The 21,676-nt window shown below is 45.3% G+C and overlaps 16 non-coding genes across 16 annotated transcripts; all 16 read left to right on the top strand.

Moving 5' to 3' along the window:
• The first annotated feature begins 1,001 nt into the window (after positions 1-1,001).
• LOC141238496 (U2 spliceosomal RNA) lies at positions 1,002-1,192 on the top strand. Its single transcript, XR_012303978.1, has one exon. It is a non-coding gene; the product is annotated as a U2 spliceosomal RNA (small nuclear RNA).
• Positions 1,193-2,310: 1,118 nt separating this feature from the next.
• Positions 2,311-2,501, top strand: LOC141238153 (U2 spliceosomal RNA). Its single transcript, XR_012303647.1, has one exon. It is a non-coding gene; the product is annotated as a U2 spliceosomal RNA (small nuclear RNA).
• Positions 2,502-3,623: 1,122 nt separating this feature from the next.
• Positions 3,624-3,814, top strand: LOC141238152 (U2 spliceosomal RNA). The gene has a single exon (XR_012303646.1). It is a non-coding gene; the product is annotated as a U2 spliceosomal RNA (small nuclear RNA).
• Positions 3,815-4,930: 1,116 nt separating this feature from the next.
• LOC141238387 (U2 spliceosomal RNA) lies at positions 4,931-5,121 on the top strand. The gene has a single exon (XR_012303875.1). It is a non-coding gene; the product is annotated as a U2 spliceosomal RNA (small nuclear RNA).
• A 1,119-nt stretch (positions 5,122-6,240) lies between these two features.
• LOC141238151 (U2 spliceosomal RNA) lies at positions 6,241-6,431 on the top strand. Its single transcript, XR_012303645.1, has one exon. It is a non-coding gene; the product is annotated as a U2 spliceosomal RNA (small nuclear RNA).
• A 1,121-nt stretch (positions 6,432-7,552) lies between these two features.
• LOC141238414 (U2 spliceosomal RNA) lies at positions 7,553-7,743 on the top strand. Its single transcript, XR_012303901.1, has one exon. It is a non-coding gene; the product is annotated as a U2 spliceosomal RNA (small nuclear RNA).
• A 1,117-nt stretch (positions 7,744-8,860) lies between these two features.
• Positions 8,861-9,051, top strand: LOC141238441 (U2 spliceosomal RNA). The gene has a single exon (XR_012303926.1). It is a non-coding gene; the product is annotated as a U2 spliceosomal RNA (small nuclear RNA).
• A 1,121-nt stretch (positions 9,052-10,172) lies between these two features.
• Positions 10,173-10,363, top strand: LOC141238150 (U2 spliceosomal RNA). The gene has a single exon (XR_012303644.1). It is a non-coding gene; the product is annotated as a U2 spliceosomal RNA (small nuclear RNA).
• A 1,118-nt stretch (positions 10,364-11,481) lies between these two features.
• On the top strand, positions 11,482-11,672 carry LOC141238149 (U2 spliceosomal RNA). Its single transcript, XR_012303643.1, has one exon. It is a non-coding gene; the product is annotated as a U2 spliceosomal RNA (small nuclear RNA).
• Positions 11,673-12,792: 1,120 nt separating this feature from the next.
• On the top strand, positions 12,793-12,983 carry LOC141238462 (U2 spliceosomal RNA). Its single transcript, XR_012303946.1, has one exon. It is a non-coding gene; the product is annotated as a U2 spliceosomal RNA (small nuclear RNA).
• A 1,112-nt stretch (positions 12,984-14,095) lies between these two features.
• On the top strand, positions 14,096-14,286 carry LOC141238426 (U2 spliceosomal RNA). The gene has a single exon (XR_012303912.1). It is a non-coding gene; the product is annotated as a U2 spliceosomal RNA (small nuclear RNA).
• A 1,124-nt stretch (positions 14,287-15,410) lies between these two features.
• Positions 15,411-15,601, top strand: LOC141238148 (U2 spliceosomal RNA). Its single transcript, XR_012303642.1, has one exon. It is a non-coding gene; the product is annotated as a U2 spliceosomal RNA (small nuclear RNA).
• Positions 15,602-16,718: 1,117 nt separating this feature from the next.
• LOC141238465 (U2 spliceosomal RNA) lies at positions 16,719-16,909 on the top strand. Its single transcript, XR_012303949.1, has one exon. It is a non-coding gene; the product is annotated as a U2 spliceosomal RNA (small nuclear RNA).
• A 1,120-nt stretch (positions 16,910-18,029) lies between these two features.
• LOC141238485 (U2 spliceosomal RNA) lies at positions 18,030-18,220 on the top strand. Its single transcript, XR_012303968.1, has one exon. It is a non-coding gene; the product is annotated as a U2 spliceosomal RNA (small nuclear RNA).
• Positions 18,221-19,330: 1,110 nt separating this feature from the next.
• On the top strand, positions 19,331-19,521 carry LOC141238493 (U2 spliceosomal RNA). The gene has a single exon (XR_012303976.1). It is a non-coding gene; the product is annotated as a U2 spliceosomal RNA (small nuclear RNA).
• Positions 19,522-20,638: 1,117 nt separating this feature from the next.
• On the top strand, positions 20,639-20,829 carry LOC141238147 (U2 spliceosomal RNA). The gene has a single exon (XR_012303641.1). It is a non-coding gene; the product is annotated as a U2 spliceosomal RNA (small nuclear RNA).
• Positions 20,830-21,676: the final 847 nt, after the last annotated feature.

Below are 21,676 nucleotides of genomic sequence, written 5' to 3'. Positions count from 1 at the left end.
TGGATTTTTCATGTTAAAAGTTGCAGAAGCCAGATGACAAGCTCATTTTGGTTCAACTTCAGCAACTGTGCATTGCATTGCCATGTAATGTAATGCAATGCTATCTATCTAGCTCTCCCTCTATACTTCCTTTTGGATAAACAGACATATTAGGCAAGCATTTTGGAGCTTTCACCTAAATAACTACAGGTGGTGAGATAAGCTGCACAATATAATTGACCTTTCAGTATATTGTTGCACACACACCATCTATTTAGCAAATGCCCTTGTTATCAACAGCAGCCTTTTAAACTCACCTGAGCTAACAGGTATGTGAGCTGGTTACTCTGCTGCGCTTAAAATTTCTTTTTTGGTTTGCTACAATGCCTTTTCTGAAACGTTGTCTCCCTCTGCTGGAACACTGACTTCTTTCATTTAATGCCTGCAGACTATAAAAGAGAAACCAACCCAAAAAGTTTGGTTGATTAGTCTGTGGCATTCTTTTAAACTGTTGCTTATGGCGGTCTCTGTGAGCTTCTCAGTGACATTCAGCCATCCAGGTATCCCGCCTGCAGTAGACGGAATGTGGCAATGGAACGCTGGCTGCGCGTGTCATAATAGGCTCTGAGCCTTTATATACCTGCGCACAGCAGCAGCCACCTTCAGTCTGCTGCTGGACAGCCAGCAGCAGCAGCAGCAGGAGAGGTAATTAATCAGCAACCCTCCTGCTAAGGGTAGACAGCTGCTCGCTCCACCCCCCCCGCCTTAATTGGTTCTCCTCCCTTCCAACGGTGTTGAGGCGGGTGGGAACAGCCGGGGGTTGAGGGTACTGTGCTAAAAGAGGTGGAGTTATGCAGATCTAAAACGCGTGGATTGCAGCAGCAGCAAGCCGAAAAGTGCAGGCATGTGAGGGATCTAGAGGTTGACAGCATGTCTTCTTAACGGGAGTCCAGGTGGCCATCTCCACAAATGGACTTTTCAGAATCCTTGGGTGGCACCGTAGTCGGAAACCAATTCTGGTTATCGCTTCTCGGCCTTTTGGCTAAGTTCAAGTGTAGTATCTGTTCTTATCAGTTTAATATCTGATACGTCCCCTATCTGGGGACCATATATTAAATGGATTTTTAGAACAGGGAGATGGAAAAAGAGCTTGCTCTGTCCACTCCACGCATTGACCTGGTATTGCAGTATCTCCAGGACCGGTGCACCCCTTCTTTAATGCAGTTTCTAAAATCAGAAAGAATTGAATTCAATGCTTTTTGTTCATTTGGCTTGTTTGTCGGATTTTGGGATGGACTCTTTGGCTTTACTTTTCTTCTCCTCATTGGATTTTTCATGTTAAAAGTTGCAGAATCCAGATGACAAGCTCATTTTGGTTCAACTTCAGCAACTGTGCATTGCATTGCCATGTAATGTAATGCAATGCTATCTATCTAGCTGTCCATCTATACTTCCTTTTGGATAAACAGACATATTAGGCAAGCATTTTGGAGCTTTCACCTAAATAACTACAGGTGGTGAGATAAGCTGCACAATATAATTGACCTTTCAGTATATTGTTGCACACACACCATCTATTTAGAAAATGCCCTTGTTATCAACAGCAGCCTTTTAAACTCACCTGAGCTAACAGGTATGTGAGCAGGTTACTCTGCTGCGCTTAAAATTTCTTTTTTGGTTTGCTACAATGCCTTTTCTGAAACGTTGTCTCCCTCTGCTGGAACACTGACTTCTTTCATTTAATGCCTGCAGACTATAAAAGAGAAACCAACCCAAAAAGTTTGGTTGATTAGTCTGTGGCATTCTTTTAAACTGTTGCTTATGGCGGTCTCTGTGAGCTTCTCAGTGACATTCAGCCATCCAGGTATCCCGCCTGCAGTAGACGGAATGTGGCAATGGAACGCTGGCTGCGCGTGTCATAATAGGCTCTGAGCCTTTATATACCTGCGCACAGCAGCAGCCACCTTCAGTCTGCTGCTGGACAGCCAGCAGCAGCAGCAGCAGCAGGAGAGGTAATTAATCAGCAACCCTCCTGCTAAGGGTAGACAGCTGCTCGTTCCACCCCCCCCCCGCCTTAATTGGTTCTCCTCCCTTCCAACGGTGTTGAGGCGGGTGGGAACAGCCGGGGGTTGAGGGTACTGTGCTAAAAGAGGTGGAGTTATGCAGATCTAAAACGCGTGGATTGCAGCAGCAGCAAGCCGAAAAGTGCAGGCATGTGAGGCATCTAGAGGTTCACAGCATGTCTTCTTAACGGGAGTCCAGGTGGCCATCTCCACAAATGGACTTTTCAGAATCCTTGGGTGGCACCGTAGTCGGAAACCAATTCTGGTTATCGCTTCTCGGCCTTTTGGCTAAGATCAAGTGTAGTATCTGTTCTTATCAGTTTAATATCTGATACGTCCCCTATCTGGGGACCATATATTAAATGGATTTTTAGAACAGGGAGATGGAAAAAGAGCTTGCTCTGTCCACTCCACGCATTGACCTGGTATTGCAGTATCTCCAGGACCGGTGCACCCCTTCTTTAATGCAGTTTCTAAAATCAGAAAGAATTGAATTCAATGCTTTTTGTTCATTTGGCTTGTTTGTCGGATTTTGGGATGGACTCTTTTGCTTTGCTTTTCTTCTCCTCATTGGATTTTTCATGTTAAAAGTTGCAGAAGCCAGATGACAAGCTCATTTTGGTTCAACTTCAGCAACTGTGCATTGCATTGCCATGTAATGTAATGCAATGCTATCTATCTAGCTCTCCCTCTATACTTCCTTTTGGATAAACAGACATATTAGGCAAGCATTTTGGAGCTTTCACCTAAATAACTACAGGTGGTGAGATAAGCTGCACAATATAATTGACCTTTCAGTATATTGTTGCACACACACCATCTATTTAGCAAATGCCCTTGTTATCAACAGCAGCCTTTTAAACTCACCTGAGCTAACAGGTATGTGAGCTGGTTACTCTGCTGCGCTTAAAATTTCTTTTTTGGTTTGCTACAATGCCTTTTCTGAAACGTTGTCTCCCTCTGCTGGAACACTGACTTCTTTCATTTAATGCCTGCAGACTATAAAAGAGAAACCAACCCAAAAAGTTTGGTTGATTAGTCTGTGGCATTCTTTTAAACTGTTGCTTATGGCGGTCTCTGTGAGCTTCTCAGTGACATTCAGCCATCCAGGTATCCCGCCTGCAGTAGACGGAATGTGGCAATGGAACGCTGGCTGCGCGTGTCATAATAGGCTCTGAGCCTTTATATACCTGCGCAGAGCAGCAGCCACCTTCAGTCTGCTGCTGGACAGCCAGCAGCAGCAGCAGCAGCAGGAGAGGTAATTAATCAGCAACCCTCCTGCTAAGGGTAGACAGCTGCTCGTTCCACCCCCCCCCCCCCCGCCTTAATTGGTTCTCCTCCCTTCCAACGGTGTTGAGGCGGGTGGGAACAGCCGGGGGTTGAGGGTACTGTGCTAAAAGAGGTGGAGTTATGCAGATCTAAAACGCGTGGATTGCAGCAGCAGCAAGCCGAAAAGTGCAGGCATGTGAGGGATCTAGAGGTTGACAGCATGTCTTCTTAACCGGAGTCCAGGTGGCCATCTCCACAAATGGACTTTTCAGAATCCTTGGGTGGCACCGTAGTCGGAAACCAATTCTGGTTATCGCTTCTCGGCCTTTTGGCTAAGATCAAGTGTAGTATCTGTTCTTATCAGTTTAATATCTGATACGTCCCCTATCTGGGGACCATATATTAAATGGATTTTTAGAACAGGGAGATGGAAAAAGAGCTTGCTCTGTCCACTCCACGCATTGACCTGGTATTGCAGTATCTCCAGGACCGGTGCACCCCTTCTTTAATGCAGTTTCTAAAATCAGAAAGAATTGAATTCAATGCTTTTTGTTCATTTGGCTTGTTTGTCGGATTTTGGGATGGACTCTTTGGCTTTGCTTTTCTTCTCCTCATTGGATTTTTCATGTTAAAAGTTGCAGAAGCCAGATGACAAGCTCATTTTGGTTCAACTTCAGCAACTGTGCATTGCATTGCCATGTAATGTAATGCAATGCTATCTATCTAGCTCTCCCTCTATACTTCCTTTTGGATAAACAGACATATTAGGCAAGCATTTTGGAGCTTTCACCTAAATAACTACAGGTGGTGAGATAAGCTGCACAATATAATTGACCTTTCAGTATATTGTTGCACACACACCATCTATTTAGCAAATGCCCTTGTTATCAACAGCAGCCTTTTAAACTCACCTGAGCTAACAGGTATGTGAGCTGGTTACTCTGCTGCGCTTAAAATTTCTTTTTTGGTTTGCTACAATGCCTTTTCTGAAACGTTGTCTCCCTCTGCTGGAACACTGACTTCTTTCATTTAATGCCTGCAGACTATAAAAGAGAAACCAACCCAAAAAGTTTGGTTGATTAGTCTGTGGCATTCTTTTAAACTGTTGCTTATGGCGGTCTCTGTGAGCTTCTCAGTGACATTCAGCCATCCAGGTATCCCGCCTGCAGTAGACGGAATGTGGCAATGGAACGCTGGCTGCGCGTGTCATAATAGGCTCTGAGCCTTTATATACCTGAGCACAGCAGCAGCCACCTTCAGTCTGCTGCTGGACAGCCAGCAGCAGCAGCAGCAGGAGAGGTAATTAATCAGCAACCCTCCTGCTAAGGGTAGACAGCTGCTCGTTCCACCCCCCCCCCCGCCTTAATTGGTTCTCCTCCCTTCCAACGGTGTTGAGGCGGGTGGGAACAGCCGGGGGTTGAGGGTACTGTGCTAAAAGAGATGGAGTTATGCAGATCTAAAACGCGTGGATTGCAGCAGCAGCAAGCCGAAAAGTGCAGGCATGTGAGGGATCTAGAGGTTGACAGCATGTCTTCTTAACGGGAGTCCAGGTGGCCATCTCCACAAATGGACTTTTCAGAATCCTTGGGTGGCACCGTAGTCGGAAACCAATTCTGGTTATCGCTTCTCGGCCTTTTGGCTAAGATCAAGTGTAGTATCTGTTCTTATCAGTTTAATATCTGATACGTCCCCTATCTGGGGACCATTTATTAAATGGATTTTTAGAACAGGGAGATGGAAAAAGAGCTTGCTCTGTCCACTCCACGCATTGACCTGGTATTGCAGTATCTCCAGGACCGGTGCACCCCTTCTTTAATGCAGTTTCTAAAATCAGAAAGAATTGAATTCAATGCTTTTTGTTCATTTGGCTTGTTTGTCGGATTTTGGGATGGACTCTTTGGCTTTGCTTTTCTTCTCCTCATTGGATTTTTCATGTTAAAAGTTGCAGAAGCCAGATGACAAGCTCATTTTGGTTCAACTTCAGCAACTGTGCATTGCATTGCCATGTAATGTAATGCAATGCTATCTATCTAGCTCTCCCTCTATACTTCCTTTTGGATAAACAGACATATTAGGCAAGCATTTTGGAGCTTTCACCTAAATAACTACAGGTGGTGAGATAAGCTGCACAATATAATTGACCTTTCAGTATATTGTTGCACACACACCATCTATTTAGCAAATGCCCTTGTTATCAACAGCAGCCTTTTAAACTCACCTGAGCTAACAGGTATGTGAGCTGGTTACTCTGCTGCGCTTAAAATTTCTTTTTTGGTTTGCTACAATGCCTTTTCTGAAACGTTGTCTCCCTCTGCTGGAACACTGACTTCTTTCATTTAATGCCTGCAGACTATAAAAGAGAAACCAACCCAAAAAGTTTGGTTGATTAGTCTGTGGCATTCTTTTAAACTGTTGCTTATGGCGGTCTCTGTGAGCTTCTCAGTGACATTCAGCCATCCAGGTATCCCGCCTGCAGTAGACGGAATGTGGCAATGGAACGCTGGCTGCGCGTGTCATAATAGGCTCTGAGCCTTTATATACCTGCGCACAGCAGCAGCCACCTTCAGTCTGCTGCTGGACAGCCAGCAGCAGCAGCAGCAGCAGGAGAGGTAATTAATCAGCAACCCTCCTGCTAAGGGTAGACAGCTGCTCGTTCCACCCCCCCCCCCGCCTTAATTGGTTCTCCTCCCTTCCAACGGTGTTGAGGCGGGTGGGAACAGCCGGGGGTTGAGGGTACTGTGCTAAAAGAGGTGGAGTTATGCAGATCTAAAACGCGTGGATTGCAGCAGCAGCAAGCCGAAAAGTGCAGGCATGTGAGGGATCTAGAGGTTGACAGCATGTCTTCTTAACGGGAGTCCAGGTGGCCATCTCCACAAATGGACTTTTCAGAATCCTTGGGTGGCACCGTAGTCGGAAACCAATTCTGGTTATCGCTTCTCGGCCTTTTGGCTAAGATCAAGTGTAGTATCTGTTCTTATCAGTTTAATATCTGATACGTCCCCTATCTGGGGACCATATATTAAATGGATTTTTAGAACAGGGAGATGGAAAAAGAGCTTGCTCTGTCCACTCCACGCATTGACCTGGTATTGCAGTATCTCCAGGACCGGTGCACCCCTTCTTTAATGCAGTTTCTAAAATCAGAAAGAATTGAATTCAATGCTTTTTGTTCATTTGGCTTGTTTGTCGGATTTTGGGATGGACTCTTTGGCTTTGCTTTTCTTCTCCTCATTGGATTTTTCATGTTAAAAGTTGCAGAAGCCAGATGACAAGCTCATTTTGGTTCAACTTCAGCAACTGTGCATTGCATTGCCATGTAATGTAATGCAATGCTATCTATCTAGCTCTCCCTCTATACTTCCTTTTGGATAAACAGACATATTAGGCAAGCATTTTGGAGCTTTCACCTAAATAACTACAGGTGGTGAGATAAGCTGCACAATATAATTGACCTTTCAGTATATTGTTGCACACACACCATCTATTTAGCAAATGCCCTTGTTATCAACAGCAGCCTTTTAAACTCACCTGAGCTAACAGGTATGTGAGCTGGTTACTCTGCTGCGCTTAAAATTTCTTTTTTGGTTTGCTACAATGCCTTTTCTGAAACGTTGTCTCCCTCTGCTGGAACACTGACTTCTTTCATTTAATGCCTGCAGACTATAAAAGAGAAACCAACCCAAAAAGTTTGGTTGATTAGTCTGTGGCATTCTTTTAAACTGTTGCTTATGGCGGTCTCTGTGAGCTTCTCAGTGACATTCAGCCATCCAGGTATCCCGCCTGCAGTAGACGGAATGTGGCAATGGAACGCTGGCTGCGCGTGTCATAATAGGCTCTGAGCCTTTATATACCTGCGCACAGCAGCAGCCACCTTCAGTCTGCTGCTGGACAGCCAGCAGCAGCAGCAGCAGCAGGAGAGGTAATTAATCAGCAACCCTCCTGCTAAGGGTAGACAGCTGCTCGTTCCACCCCCCCCCCCCCGCCTTAATTGGTTCTCCTCCCTTCCAACGGTGTTGAGGCGGGTGGGAACAGCCGGGGGTTGAGGGTACTGTGCTAAAAGAGGTGGAGTTATGCAGATCTAAAACGCGTGGATTGCAGCAGCAGCAAGCCGAAAAGTGCAGGCATGTGAGGGATCTAGAGGTTGACAGCATGTCTTCTTAACGGGAGTCCAGGTGGCCATCTCCACAAATGGACTTTTCAGAATCCTTGGGTGGCACCGTAGTCGGAAACCAATTCTGGTTATCGCTTCTCGGCCTTTTGGCTAAGATCAAGTGTAGTATCTGTTCTTATCAGTTTAATATCTGATACGTCCCCTATCTGGGGACCATATATTAAATGGATTTTTAGAACAGGGAGATGGAAAATGAGCTTGCTCTGTCCACTCCACGCATTGACCTGGTATTGCAGTATCTCCAGGACCGGTGCACCCCTTCTTTAATGCAGTTTCTAAAATCAGAAAGAATTGAATTCAATGCTTTTTGTTCATTTGGCTTGTTTGTCGGATTTTGGGATGGACTCTTTGGCTTTGCTTTTCTTCTCCTCATTGGATTTTTCATGTTAAAAGTTGCAGAAGCCAGATGACAAGCTCATTTTGGTTCAACTTCAGCAACTGTGCATTGCATTGCCATGTAATGTAATGCAATGCTATCTATCTAGCTCTCCCTCTATACTTCCTTTTGGATAAACAGACATATTAGGCAAGCATTTTGGAGCTTTCACCTAAATAACTACAGGTGGTGAGATAAGCTGCACATATAATTGACCTTTCAGTATATTGTTGCACACACACCATCTATTTAGCAAATGCCCTTGTTATCAACAGCAGCCTTTTAAACTCACCTGAGCTAACAGGTATGTGAGCTGGTTACTCTGCTGCGCTTAAAATTTCTTTTTTGGTTTGCTACAATGCCTTTTCTGAAACGTTGTCTCCCTCTGCTGGAACACTGACTTCTTTCATTTAATGCCTGCAGACTATAAAAGAGAAACCAACCCAAAAAGTTTGGTTGATTAGTCTGTGGCATTCTTTTAAACTGTTGCTTATGGCGGTCTCTGTGAGCTTCTCAGTGACATTCAGCCATCCAGGTATCCCGCCTGCAGTAGACGGAATGTGGCAATGGAACGCTGGCTGCGCGTGTCATAATAGGCTCTGAGCCTTTATATACCTGCGCACAGCAGCAGCCACCTTCAGTCTGCTGCTGGACAGCCAGCAGCAGCAGCAGCAGCAGGAGAGGTAATTAATCAGCAACCCTCCTGCTAAGGGTAGACAGCTGCTCGTTCCACCCCCCCCCCGCCTTAATTGGTTCTCCTCCCTTCCAACGGTGTTGAGGCGGGTGGGAACAGCCGGGGGTTGAGGGTACTGTGCTAAAAGAGGTGGAGTTATGCACATCTAAAACGCGTGGATTGCAGCAGCAGCAAGCCGAAAAGTGCAGGCATGTGAGGGATCTAGAGGTTGACAGCACGTCTTCTTAACGGGAGTCCAGGTGGCCATCTCCACAAATGGACTTTTCAGAATCCTTGGGTGGCACCGTAGTCGGAAACCAATTCTGGTTATCGCTTCTCGGCCTTTTGGCTAAGATCAAGTGTAGTATCTGTTCTTATCAGTTTAATATCTGATACGTCCCCTATCTGGGGACCATATATTAAATGGATTTTTAGAACAGGGAGATGGAAAATGAGCTTGCTCTGTCCACTCCACGCATTGACCTGGTATTGCAGTATCTCCAGGACTGGTGCACCCCTTCTTTAATGCAGTTTCTAAAATCAGAAAGAATTGAATTCAATGCTTTTTGTTCATTTGGCTTGTTTGTCGGATTTTGGGATGGACTCTTTGGCTTTGCTTTTCTTCTCCTCATTGGATTTTTCATGTTAAAAGTTGCAGAAGCCAGATGACAAGCTCATTTTGGTTCAACTTCAGCAACTGTGCATTGCATTGCCATGTAATGTAATGCAATGCTATCTATCTAGCTCTCCCTCTATACTTCCTTTTGGATAAACAGACATATTAGGCAAGCATTTTGGAGCTTTCACCTAAATAACTACAGGTGGTGAGATAAGCTGCACATATAATTGACCTTTCAGTATATTGTTGCACACACACCATCTATTTAGCAAATGCCCTTGTTATCAACAGCAGCCTTTTAAACTCACCTGAGCTAACAGGTATGTGAGCTGGTTACTCTGCTGCGCTTAAAATTTCTTTTTTGGTTTGCTACAATGCCTTTTCTGAAACGTTGTCTCCCTCTGCTGGAACACTGACTTCTTTCATTTAATGCCTGCAGACTATAAAAGAGAAACCAACCCAAAAAGTTTGGTTGATTAGTCTGTGGCATTCTTTTTTAAACTGTTGCTTATGGCGGTCTCTGTGAGCTTCTCAGTGACATTCAGCCATCCAGGTATCCCGCCTGCAGTAGACGGAATGTGGCAATGGAACGCTGGCTGCGCGTGTCATAATAGGCTCTGAGCCTTTATATACCTGCGCACAGCAGCAGCCACCTTCAGTCTGCTGCTGGACAGCCAGCAGCAGCAGCAGCAGCAGGAGAGGTAATTAATCAGCAACCCTCCTGCTAAGGGTAGACAGCTGCTCGTTCCACCCCCCCCCCCCGCCTTAATTGGTTCTCCTCCCTTCCAACGGTGTTGAGGCGGGTGGGAACAGCCGGGGGTTGAGGGTACTGTGCTAAAAGAGGTGGAGTTATGCAGATCTAAAACGCGTGGATTGCAGCAGCAGCAAGCCGAAAAGTGCAGGCATGTGAGGGATCTAGAGGTTGACAGCATGTCTTCTTAACGGGAGTCCAGGTGGCCATCTCCACAAATGGACTTTTCAGAATCCTTGGGTGGCACCGTAGTCGGAAACCAATTCTGGTTATCGCTTCTCGGCCTTTTGGCTAAGATCAAGTGTAGTATCTGTTCTTATCAGTTTAATATCTGATACGTCCCCTATCTGGGGACCATATATTAAATGGATTTTTAGAACAGGGAGATGGAAAAAGAGCTTGCTCTGTCCACTCCACGCATTGACCTGGTATTGCAGTATCTCCAGGACCGGTGCACCCCTTCTTTAATGCAGTTTCTAAAATCAGAAAGAATTGAATTCAATGCATTTTGTTCATTTGGCTTGTTTGTCGGATTTTGGGATGGACTCTTTGGCTTTGCTTTTCTTCTCCTCATTGGATTTTTCATGTTAAAAGTTGCAGAAGCCAGATGACAAGCTCATTTTGGTTCAACTTCAGCAACTGTGCATTGCATTGCCATGTAATGTAATGCAATGCTATCTATCTAGCTCTCCCTTTATACTTCCTTTTGGATAAACAGACATATTAGACAAGCATTTTGGAGCTTTCACCTAAATAACTACAGGTGGTGAGATAAGCTGCACAATATAATTGACCTTTCAGTATATTGTTGCACACACACCATCTATTTAGCAAATGCCCTTGTTATCAACAGCAGCCTTTTAAACTCACCTGAGCTAACAGGTATGTGAGCTGGTTACTCTGCTGCGCTTAAAATTTCTTTTTTGGTTTGCTACAATGCCTTTTCTGAAACGTTGTCTCCCTCTGCTGGAACACTGAATTCTTTCATTTAATGCCTGCAGACTATAAAAGAGAAACCAACCCAAAAAGTTTGGTTGATTAGTCTGTGGCATTCTTTTAAACTGTTGCTTATGGCGGTCTCTGTGAGCTTCTCAGTGACATTCAGCCATCCAGGTATCCCGCCTGCAGTAGACGGAATGTGGCAATGGAACGCTGGCTGCGCATGTCATAATAGGCTCTGAGCCTTTATATACCTGCGCACAGCAGCAGCCACCTTCAGTCTGCTGCTGGACAGCCAGCAGCAGCAGCAGCAGCAGGAGAGGTAATTAATCAGCAACCCTCCTGCTAAGGGTAGACAGCTGCTCGTTCCACCCCCCCCCCGCCTTAATTGGTTCTCCTCCCTTCCAACGGTGTTGAGGCGGGTGGGAACAGCCGGGGGTTGAGGGTAGTGTGCTAAAAGAGGTGGAGATATGCAGATCTAAAACGCATGGATTGCAGCAGCAGCAAGCCGAAAAGTGCAGGCATGTGAGGGATCTAGAGGTTGACAGCATGTCTTCTTAACGGGAGTCCAGGTGGCCATCTCCACAAATGGACTTTTCAGAATCCTTGGGTGGCACCGTAGTCGGAAACCAATTCTGGTTATCGCTTCTCGGCCTTTTGGCTAAGATCAAGTGTAGTATCTGTTCTTATCAGTTTAATATCTGATACGTCCCCTATCTGGGGACCATATATTAAATGGATTTTTAGAACAGGGAGATGGAAAAAGAGCTTGCTCTGTCCACTCCACGCATTGACCTGGTATTGCAGTATCTCCAGGACCGGTGCACCCCTTCTTTAATGCAGTTTCTAAAATCAGAAAGAATTGAATTCAATGCTTTTTGTTCATTTGGCTTGTTTGTCGGATTTTGGGATGGACTCTTTGGCTTTGCTTTTCTTCTCCTCATTGGATTTTTCATGTTAAAAGTTGCAGAAGCCAGATGACAAGCTCATTTTGGTTCAACTTCAGCAACTGTGCATTGCATTGCCATGTAATGTAATGCAATGCTATCTATCTAGCTCTCCCTCTATACTTCCTTTTGGATAAACAGACATATTAGGCAAGCATTTTGGAGCTTTCACCTAAATAACTACAGGTGGTGAGATAAGCTGCACAATATCATTGACCTTTCAGTATATTGTTGCACACACACCATCTATTTAGCAAATGCCCTTGTTATCAACAGCAGCCTTTTAAACTCACCTGAGCTAACAGGTATGTGAGCTGGTTACTCTGCTGCGCTTAAAATTTCTTTTTTGGTTTGCTACAATGCCTTTTCTGAAACGTTGTCTCCCTCTGCTGGAACACTGACTTCTTTCATTTAATGCCTGCAGACTATAAAAGAGAAACCAACCCAAAAAGTTTGGTTGATTAGTCTGTGGCATTCTTTTAAACTGTTGCTTATGGCGGTCTCTGTGAGCTTCTCAGTGACATTCAGCCATCCAGGTATCCCGCCTGCAGTAGACGGAATGTGGCAATGGAACGCTGGCTGCGCGTGTCATAATAGGCTCTGAGCCTTTATATACCTGCGCACAGCAGCAGCCACCTTCAGTCTGCTGCTGGACAGCCAGCAGCAGCAGCAGCAGCAGGAGAGGTAATTAATCAGCAACCCTCCTGCTAAGGGTAGACAGCTGCTCGTTCCACCCCCCCCCCCCGCCTTAATTGGTTCTCCTCCCTTCCAACGGTGTTGAGGCGGGTGGGAACAGCCGGGGGTTGAGGGTACTGTGCTAAAAGAGGTGGAGTTATGCAGATCTAAAACGCGTGGATTGCAGCAGCAGCAAGCCGAAAAGTGCAGGCATGTGAGGGATCTAGAGGTTGACAGCATGTCTTCTTAACGGGAGTCCAGGTGGCCATCTCCACAAATGGACTTTTCAGAATCCTTGGGTGGCACCGTAGTCGGAAACCAATTCTGGTTATCGCTTCTCGGCCTTTTGGCTAAGATCAAGTGTAGTATCTGTTCTTATCAGTTTAATATCTGATACGTCCCCTATCTGGGTACCATATATTAAATGGATTTTTAGAACAGGGAGATGGAAAAAGAGCTTGCTCTGTCCACTCCACGCATTGACCTGGTATTGCAGTATCTCCAGGACCGGTGCACCCCTTCTTTAATGCAGTTTCTAAAATCAGAAAGAATTGAATTCAATGCTTTTTGTTCATTTGGCTTGTTTGTCGGATTTTGGGATGGACTCTTTGGCTTTGCTTTTCTTCTCCTCATTGGATTTTTCATGTTAAAAGTTGCAGAAGCCAGATGACAAGCTCATTTTGGTTCAACTTCAGCAACTGTGCATTGCATTGCCATGTAATGTAATGCAATGCTATCTATCTAGCTCTCCCTCTATACTTCCTTTTGGATAAACAGACATATTAGGCAAGCATTTTGGAGCTTTCACCTAAATAACTACAGGTGGTGAGATAAGCTGCACAATATAATTGACCTTTCAGTATATTGTTGCACACACAACATCTATTTAGCAAATGCCCTTGTTATCAACAGCAGCCTTTTAAACTCACCTGAGCTAACAGGTATGTGAGCTGGTTACTCTGCTGCGCTTAAAATTTCTTTTTTGGTTTGCTACAATGCCTTTTCTGAAACGTTGTCTCCCTCTGCTGGAACACTGACTTCTTTCATTTAATGCCTGCAGACTATAAAAGAGAAACCAACCCAAAAAGTTTGGTTGATTAGTCTGTGGCATTCTTTTAAACTGTTGCTTATGGCGGTCTCTGTGAGCTTCTCAGTGACATTCAGCCATCCAGGTATCCCGCCTGCAGTAGACGGAATGTGGCAATGGAACGCTGGCTGCGCGTGTCATAATAGGCTCTGAGCCTTTATATACCTGCGCACAGCAGCAGCCACCTTCAGTCTGCTGCTGGACAGCCAGCAGCAGCAGCAGGAGAGGTAATTAATCAGCAACCCTCCTGCTAAGGGTAGACAGCTGCTCGTTCCACCCCCCCCCCGCCTTAATTGGTTCTCCTCCCTTCCAACGGTGTTGAGGCGGGTGGGAACAGCCGGGGGTTGAGGGTACTGTGCTAAAAGAGGTGGAGTTATGCAGATCTAAAACGCGTGGATTGCAGCAGCAGCAAGCCGAAAAGTGCAGGCATGTGAGGGATCTAGAGGTTGACAGCATGTCTTCTTAACGGGAGTCCAGGTGGCCATCTCCACAAATGGACTTTTCAGAATCCTTGGGTGGCACCGTAGTCGGAAACCAATTCTGGTTATCGCTTCTCAGCCTTTTGGCTAAGATCAAGTGTAGTATCTGTTCTTATCAGTTTAATATCTGATACGTCCCCTATCTGGGGACCATATATTAAATGGATTTTTAGAACAGGGAGATGGAAAAAGAGCTTGCTCTGTCCACTCCACGCATTGACCTGGTATTGCAGTATCTCCAGGACCGGTGCACCGCTTCTTTAATGCAGTTTCTAAAATCAGAAAGAATTGAATTCAATGCTTTTTGTTCATTTGGCTTGTTTGTCGGATTTTGGGATGGACTCTTTGGCTTTGCTTTTCTTCTCCTCATTGGATTTTTCATGTTAAAAGTTGCAGAAGCCAGATGACAAGCTCATTTTGGTTCAACTTCAGCAACTGTGCATTGCATTGCCATGTAATGTAATGCAATGCTATCTATCTAGCTCTCCCTCTATACTTCCTTTTGGATAAACAGACATATTAGGCAAGCATTTTGGAGCTTTCACCTAAATAACTACAGGTGGTGAGATAAGCTGCACAATATAATTGACCTTTCAGTATATTGTTGCACACACACCATCTATTTAGCAAATGCCCTTGTTATCAACAGCAGCCTTTTAAACTCACCTGAGCTAACAGGTATGTGAGCTGGTTACTCTGCTGCGCTTAAAATTTCTTTTTTGGTTTGCTACAATGCCTTTTCTGAAACGTTGTCTCCCTCTGCTGGAACACTGACTTCTTTCATTTAATGCCTGCAGACTATAAAAGAGAAACCAACCCAAAAAGTTTGGTTGATTAGTCTGTGGCATTCTTTTAAACTGTTGCTTATGGCGGTCTCTGTGAGCTTCTCAGTGACATTCAGCCATCCAGGTATCCCGCCTGCAGTAGACGGAATGTGGCAATGGAACGCTGGCTGCGCGTGTCATAATAGGCTCTGAGCCTTTATATACCTGCGCACAGCAGCAGCCACCTTCAGTCTGCTGCTGGACAGCCAGCAGCAGCAGCAGCAGCAGGAGAGGTAATTAATCAGCAACCCTCCTGCTAAGGGTAGACAGCTGCTCGTTTCACTTCCCCCCCCCCCCCGCCTTAATTGGTTCTCCTCCCATCCAACGGTGTTGAGGCGGGTGGGAACAGCCGGGGGTTGAGGGTACTGTGCTAAAAGAGGTGGAGTTATGCAGATCTAAAACGCGTGGATTGCAGCAGCAGCAAGCCGAAAAGTGCAGGCATGTGAGGGATCTAGAGGTTGACAGCATGTCTTCTTAACGGGAGTCCAGGTGGCCATCTCCACAAATGGACTTTTCAGAATCCTTGGGTGGCACCGTAGTCGGAAACCAATTCTGGTTATCGCTTCTCGGCCTTTTGGCTAAGATCAAGTGTAGTATCTGTTCTTATCAGTTTAATATCTGATACGTCCCCTATCTGGGGACCATATATTAAATGGATTTTTAGAACAGGGAGATGGAAAAAGAGCTTGCTCTGTCCACTCCACGCATTGACCTGGTATTGCAGTATCTCCAGGACCGGTGCACCCCTTCTTTAATGCAGTTTCTAAAATCAGAAAGAATTTAATTCAATGCTTTTTGTTCATTTGGCTTGTTTGTCGGATTTTGGGATGGACTCTTTGGCTTTGCTTTTCTTCTCCTCATTGGATTTTTCATGTTAAAAGTTGCAGAAGCCAGATGACAAGCTCATTTTGGTTCAACTTCAGCAACTGTGCATTGCATTGCCATGTAATGTAATGCAATGCTATCTATCTAGCTCTCCCTCTATACTTCCTTTTGGATAAACAGACATATTAGGCAAGCATTTTGGAGCTTTCACCTAAATAACTACAGGTGGTGAGATAAGCTGCACAATATAATTGACCTTTCAGTATATTGTTGCACACACACCATCTATTTAGCAAATGCCCTTGTTATCAACAGCAGCCTTTTAAACTCACCTGAGCTAACAGGTATGTGAGCTGGTTACTCTGCTGCGCTTAAAATTTCTTTTTTGGTTTGCTACAATGCCTTTTCTGAAACGTTGTCTCCCTCTGCTGGAACACTGACTTCTTTCATTTAATGCCTGCAGACTATAAAAGAGAAACCAACCCAAAAAGTTTGGTTGATTAGTCTGTGGCATTCTTTTAAACTGTTGTTTATGGCGGTCTCTGTGAGCTTCTCAGTGACATTCAGCCATCCAGGTATCCCGCCTGCAGTAGACGGAATGTGGCAATGGAACGCTGGCTGCGCGTGTCATAATAGGCTCTGAGCCTTTATATACCTGCGCACAGCAGCAGCCACCTTCAGTCTGCTGCTGGACAGCCAGCAGCAGCAGCAGCAGCAGGAGAGGTAATTAATCAGCAACCCTCCTGCTAAGGGTAGACAGCTGCTCGTTCCACCCCCCCCCGCCTTAATTGGTTCTCCTCCCTTCCAACGGTGTTGAGGCGGGTGGGAACAGCCGGGGGTTGAGGGTACTGTGCTAAAAGAGGTGGAGTTATGCAGATCTAAAACGCGTGGATTGCAGCAGCAGCAAGCCGAAAAGTGCAGGCATGTGAGGGATCTAGAGGTTGACAGCATGTCTTCTTAACGGGAGTCCAGGTGGCCATCTCCACAAATGGACTTTTCAGAATCCTTGGGTGGCACCGTAGTCGGAAACCAATTCTGGTTATCGCTTCTCAGCCTTTTGGCTAAGATCAAGTGCAGTATCTGTTCTTATCAGTTTAATATCTGATACGTCCCCTATCTGGGGACCATATATTAAATGGATTTTTAGAACAGGGAGATGGAAAAAGAGCTTGCTCTGTCCACTCCACGCATTGACCTGGTATTGCAGTATCTCCAGGACCGGTGCACCCCTTCTTTAATGCAGTTTCTAAAATCAGAAAGAATTGAATTCAATGCTTTTTGTTCATTTGGCTTGTTTGTCGGATTTTGGGATGGACTCTTTGGCTTTGCTTTTCTTCTCCTCATTGGATTTTTCATGTTAAAAGTTGCAGAAGCCAGATGACAAGCTCATTTTGGTTCAACTTCAGCAACTGTGCATTGCATTGCCATGTAATGTAATGCAATGCTATCTATCTAGCTCTCCCTCTATACTTCCTTTTGGATAAACAGACATATTAGGCAAGCATTTTGGAGCTTTCACCTAAATAACTACAGGTGGTGAGATAAGCTGCACAATATAATTGACCTTTCAGTATATTGTTGCACACACACCATCTATTTAGCAAATGCCCTTGTTATCAACAGCAGCCTTTTAAACTCACCTGAGCTAACAGGTATGTGAGCTGGTTACTCTGCTGCGCTTAAAATTTCTTTTTTGGTTTGCTACAATGCCTTTTCTGAAACGTTGTCTCCCTCTGCTGGAACACTGACTTCTTTCATTTAATGCCTGCAGACTATAAAAGAGAAACCAACCCAAAAAGTTTGGTTGATTAGTCTGTGGCATTCTTTTAAACTGTTGCTTATGGCGGTCTCTGTGAGCTTCTCAGTGACATTCAGCCATCCAGGTATCCCGCCTGCAGTAGACGGAATGTGGCAATGGAACGCTGGCTGCGCGTGTCATAATAGGCTCTGAGCCTTTATATACCTGCGCACAGCAGCAGCCACCTTCAGTCTGCTGCTGGACAGCCAGCAGCAGCAGCAGCAGCAGGAGAGGTAATTAATCAGCAACCCTCCTGCTAAGGGTAGACAGCTGCTCGTTCCACCCCCACCCCCGGCCTTAATTGGTTCTCCTCCCTTCCAACGGTGTTGAGGCGGGTGGGAACAGCCGGGGGTTGAGGGTACTGTGCTAAAAGAGGTGGAGTTATGCAGATCTAAAACGCGTGGATTGCAGCAGCAGCAAGCCGAAAAGTGCAGGCATGTGAGGGATCTAGAGGTTGACAGCATGTCTTCTTAACGGGAGTCCAGGTGGCCATCTCCACAAATGGACTTTTCAGAATCCTTGGGTGGCACCGTAGTCGGAAACCAATTCTGGTTATCGCTCCTCGGCCTTTTGGCTAAGATCAAGTGTAGTATCTGTTCTTATCAGTTTAATATCTGATACGTCCCCTATCTGGGGACCATATATTAAATGGATTTTTAGAACAGGGAGATGGAAAAAGAGCTTGCTCTGTCCACTCCACGCATTGACCTGGTATTGCAGTATCTCCAGGACCGGTGCACCCCTTCTTTAATGCAGTTTCTAAAATCAGAAAGAATTGAATTCAATGCTTTTTGTTCATTTGGCTTGTTTGTCGGATTTTGGGATGGACTCTTTGGCTTTGCTTTTCTTCTCCTCATTGGATTTTTCATGTTAAAAGTTGCAGAAGCCAGATGACAAGCTCATTTTGGTTCAACTTCAGCAACTGTGCATTGCATTGCCATGTAATGTAATGCAATGCTATCTATCTAGCTCTCCCTCTATACTTCCTTTTGGATAAACAGACATATTAGGCAAGCATTTTGGAGCTTTCACCTAAATAACTACAGGTGGTGAGATAAGCTGCACAATATAATTGACCTTTCAGTATATTGTTGCACACACACCATCTATTTAGCAAATGCCCTTGTTATCAACAGCAGCCTTTTAAACTCACCTGAGCTAACAGGTATGTGAGCTGGTTACTCTGCTGCGCTTAAAATTTCTTTTTTGGTTTGCTACAATGCCTTTTCTGAAACGTTGTCTCCCTCTGCTGGAACACTGACTTCTTTCATTTAATGCCTGCAGACTATAAAAGAGAAACCAACCCAAAAAGTTTGGTTGATTAGTCTGTGGCATTCTTTTAAACTGTTGCTTATGGCGGTCTCTGTGAGCTTCTCAGTGACATTCAGCCATCCAGGTATCCCGCCTGCAGTAGACGGAATGTGGCAATGGAACGCTGGCTGCGCGTGTCATAATAGGCTCTGAGCCTTTATATACCTGCGCACAGCAGCAGCCACCTTCAGTCTGCTGCTGGACAGCCAGCAGCAGCAGGAGAGGTAATTAATCAGCAACCCTCCTGCTAAGGGTAGACAGCTGCTCGTTCCACCCCCCCCCCCGCCTTAATTGGTTCTCCTCCCTTCCAACGGTGTTGAGGCGGGTGGGAACAGCCGGGGGTTGAGGGTACTGTGCTAAAAGAGGTGGAGTTATGCAGATCTAAAACGCGTGGATTGCAGCAGCAGCAAGCCGAAAAGTGCAGGCATGTGAGGGATCTAGAGGTTGACAGCATGTCTTCTTAACGGGAGTCCAGGTGGCCATCTCCACAAATGGACTTTTCAGAATCCTTGGGTGGCACCATAGTCGGAAACCAATTCTGGTTATCGCTTCTCGGCCTTTTGGCTAAGTTCAAGTGTAGTATCTGTTCTTATCAGTTTAATATCTGATACGTCCCCTATCTGGGGACCATATATTAAATGGATTTTTAGAACAAGGAGATGGAAAAAGAGCTTGCTCTGTCCACTCCACGCATTGTCCTGGTATTGCAGTATCTCCAGGACCGGTGCACCCCTTCTTTAATGCAGTTTCTAAAATCAGAAAGAATTGAATTCAATGCTTTTTGTTCATTTGGCTTGTTTGTCGGATTTTGGGATGGACTCTTTGGCTTTGCTTTTCTTCTCCTCATTGGATTTTTCATGTTAAAAGTTGCAGAAGCCAGATGACAAGCTCATTTTGGTTCAACTTCAGCAACTGTGCATTGCATTGCCATGTAATGTAATGCAATGCTATCTATCTAGCTCTCCCTCTATACTTCCTTTTGGATAAACAGACATATTAGGCAAGCATTTTGGAGCTTTCACCTAAATAACTACAGGTGGTGAGATAAGCTGCACAATATAATTGACCTTTCAGTATATTGTTGCACACACACCATCTATTTAGCAAATGCCCTTGTTATCAACAGCAGCCTTTTAAACTCACCTGAGCTAACAGGTATGTGAGCTGGTTACTCTGCTGCGCTTAAAATTTCTTTTTTGGTTTGCTACAATGCCTTTTCTGAAACGTTGTCTCCCTCTGCTGGAACACTGACTTCTTTCATTTAATGCCTGCAGACTATAAAAGAGAAACCAACCCAAAAAGTTTGGTTGATTAGTCTGTGGCATTCTTTTAAACAGTTGCTTATGGCGGTCTCTGTGAGCTTCTCAGTGACATTCAGCCATCCAGGTATCCCGCCTGCAGTAGACGGAATGTGGCAATGGAACGCTGGCTGCGCGTGTCATAATAGGCTCTGAGCCTTTATATACCTGCGCACAGCAGCAGCCACCTTCAGTCTGCTGCTGGACAGCCAGCAGCAGCAGCAGCAGCAGGAGAGGTAATTAATCAGCAACCCTCCTGCTAAGGGTAGACAGCTGCTCGTTCCACCCCCCCCCGCCTTAATTGGTTCTCCTCCCTTCCAACGGTGTTGAGGCGGGTGGGAACAGCCGGGGGTTGAGGGTACTGTGCTAAAAGAGGTGGAGTTATGCAGATCTAAAACGCGTGGATTGCAGCAGCAGCAAGCCGAAAAGTGCAGGCATGTGAGGGATCTAGAGGTTGACAGCATGTCTTCTTAACGGGAGTCCAGGTGGCCATCTCCACAAATGGACTTTTCAGAATCCTTGGGTGGCACCGTAGTCGGAAACCAATTCTGGTTATCGCTTCTCGGCCTTTTGGCTAAGATCAAGTGTAGTATCTGTTCTTATCAGTTTAATATCTGATACGTCCCCTATCTGGGGACCATATATTAAATGGATTTTTAGAACAGGGAGATGGAAAAAGAGCTTGCTCTGTCCACTCCACGCATTGACCTGGTATTGCAGTATCTCCAGGACCGGTGCACCCCTTCTTTAATGCAGTTTCTAAAATCAGAAAGAATTGAATTCAATGCTTTTTGTTCATTTGGCTTGTTTGTCGGATTTTGGGATGGACTCTTTGGCTTTGCTTTTCTTCTCCTCATTGGATTTTTCATGTTAAAAGTTGCAGAAGCCAGATGACAAGCTCATTTTGGTTCAACTTCAGCAACTGTGCATTGCATTGCCATGTAATGTAATGCAATGCTATCTATCTAGCTCTCCCTCTATACTTCCTTTTGGATAAACAGACATATTAGGCAAGCATTTTGGAGCTTTCACCTAAATAACTACAGGTGGTGAGATAAGCTGCACAATATAATTGACCTTTCAGTATATTGTTGCACACACACCATCTATTTAGCAAATGCCCTTGTTATCAACAGCAGCCTTTTAAACTCACCTGAGCTAACAGGTATGTGAGCTGGTTACTCTGCTGCGCTTAAAATTTCTTTTTTGGTTTGCTACAATGCCTTTTCTGAAACGTTGTCTCCCTCTGCTGGAACACTGACTTCTTTCATTTAATGCCTGCAGACTATAAAAGAGAAACCAACCCAAAAAGTTTGGTTGATTAGTCTGTGGCATTCTTTTAAACTGTTGCTTATGGCGGTCTCTGTGAGCTTCTCAGTGACATTCAGCCATCCAGGTATCCCGCCTGCAGTAGACGGAATGTGGCAATGGAACGCTGGCTGCGCGTGTCATAATAGGCTCTGAGCCTTTATATACCTGCGCACAGCAGCAGCCACCTTCAGTCTGCTGCTGGACAGCCAGCAGCAGCAGCAGCAGGAGAGGTAATTAATCAGCAACCCTCCTGCTAAGGGTAGACAGCTGCTCGTTCCACC

Source organism: Phyllobates terribilis, unplaced genomic scaffold (genome assembly GCF_046119375.1).
Source record: "Phyllobates terribilis strain yellow unplaced genomic scaffold, ASM4611937v1 Scaffold_737__1_contigs__length_740118, whole genome shotgun sequence".
In the NCBI taxonomy this organism is placed as follows: Eukaryota; Metazoa; Chordata; class Amphibia; order Anura; family Dendrobatidae; genus Phyllobates; species Phyllobates terribilis.
Note: the sequence above shows the minus strand (reverse complement) of the source record. Positions and strands in the feature narration are given on the sequence as shown.